The sequence below is a fragment of the Brassica oleracea genome, chromosome C7 (assembly GCF_000695525.1).
Source record: "Brassica oleracea var. oleracea cultivar TO1000 chromosome C7, BOL, whole genome shotgun sequence".
NCBI lineage: Eukaryota > Viridiplantae > Streptophyta > Magnoliopsida > Brassicales > Brassicaceae > Brassica > Brassica oleracea.
In genome coordinates this window covers 7,604,279-7,606,549 of record NC_027754.1, presented here as the reverse complement: position 1 = coordinate 7,606,549, position 2,271 = coordinate 7,604,279, and positions in this window count along the sequence as shown.

Sequence of the window (2,271 nt, the reverse complement as noted above, 5' to 3'; positions counted from 1 at the left end):
CTAACAACTCTTAATATATTCACAAAATTATTTTAATAACTCTTGGTTATAGTTACATGCAGCAAGTCGTTACATGTAAGATAATATTAATAACTATATGCAATTGTAAACCTTGACTTATGCAATCGTAATATTACATGCACTGCAGCCGCAAACGTAGTAAATAAGAATACTATAACTATGGCATAGATTCGAACTTTGACAATGACTATGAGCCACAAACGTAGTGAATCTGATTAACACTAATCAACACTAAAAGGCCAAATCATACTGTGAGATGTATAAGTAACAATCGATTAACAAAATCTAATAAATTATGCATGAAAATAGTGATTTATGAATCGTGATTATGCTATTAGTTTTGATCTGTAGTCATGCCGTATTAATAAACAATAACGATATGCATATGTATGATTAAATAATTAACAATATGCAGAAGTCAACAAACTATACGCAAACGAGTTATCAATATTCATGGTGTCAAGTAATAAAAAAAAGTTATACGAATATAAATATCGTAACTAATGAGATTGAATTTAATTTATAAAGTTGATACGATCCCATCAAAGTGATCTAATAATTTTATTTCTTTGGAACAAGGCCAAATCAATATTATCGACTAAAAACTTTTAAACTCAATAAGCTAGATGAATCATGATGAATCATGAGTTGATAATAAACATGATTCTAGTATCGATAAATAATACTTCAATTAAGTATCGATAGTATTAGATCCACTCTTACAACAATGAATTGATAATAAACATGGATTGAAGAAGGATTGAAAAAATATTAAGAACATAAAAAAAAAAAATTCTATACCTCTTAGTTCAAGATCGATAGAGTTTCGTGCTGATAACGTGTTTTGAGTAAAGAATAGAAGACAAAAGAAGAGAGGAATTGGTGTGTATTATTCCATGAGTAATGAGTCCTTTATATAGGATTACAATAGCTTGTGGACAAAGCCACTTGGAGAACAAGTAAAGCTTGGAGAACAAGTATATTTAAGACTTGCTATAATGGCATCACCATAATATTCATAACAAATACAATTTTGACGCCGTTAATCTTAGAATCAACAAATGCCTAAAGACAAAGTTATTGAAGTTCAATATGTTTTACATCAGAAACTCACTTCACCACTAACAAGTAATATTATACATGCAACAACACATTATTAAAAAGACAAACACATAATATATTAATTTATTACCTACTACATAACATAATAAAACATCAAATAATGCTCTTCACAAATAAATATTGACCACATAATCACATCATCAGAAAATCATATTTAAGAACAATAAAACAATATTTACTGTTTTTGAGACATTGTTTAGGCTACGCTTTATTAGACACGTTATTATCCTTTCAAGCATTAAGAAATTGGTGAATAGACACATATATGGATAATGAAGAAACTGGTGAATAGAGACAAATATGGATGATGAAGAATACAGAGAACAACCTTGAATATCTAGATCAATGATCAAAAAAATTATTCAAATCAACACAAATCGAAGATATTAAGAGATGCATATAACTGTTCTGTTTTCGATTAAACACATAAAAATCCTGATTGAAATCAATAATATTATTTAACAAAAACAAACAAAACTGATTGAAACAATCAAATGATATAATCCAACTCAACCAGAGTTTAAGGATATCATTGGAAGATTAAGCCTTAAAATAAAAGAAAAACAAAAATAATTAAAGAGTTCCTTCCTTCTACAAAATTAAATAGGTTAAAAGGTCCTGAAGAGGAAGAGAACTACGAGCTGGCTTGTAGAATCTATTCCGATGTCGAGATGGGCGAGGCCACCTCTCCGGCTTCGATTCCGACTTCTCCGGTCGAAGCGCCGGCTTGCGTTGCCGACCATCTCTCCTTTTGAGAGAGACTAGTTCGTTGCCAAGCCGAGAAAGAACAGGTTTGAGCCGGCGCCGAGTTCCCGTCCTCTTCTGCACTGGCCGTTGCTCCAGGTCATGGGACCGAGGGCGTAACTCCGCGAGATACGGGAAATCTCGCAGGCTCGGTCGTTCTGGATGCTTCGGCTTTACCTGCTGGATCGTCCACGACTCTGATTCTCGTCGAAGATAAGGAGAGGGCCGCTGACTCTATGCCGCCTCCTCCGGCCAGGAAGGAGATCGTTCTAGCGCTGCACGCTCCTAGTGTTGTTCCGGTTACTCAGCCTAAGGGCCGGAAGAGGAAGTTTACCAAGGGCGGTGACGGGGAATCTTCGCAGCAAGGAGGCTCGAGCATAGCGT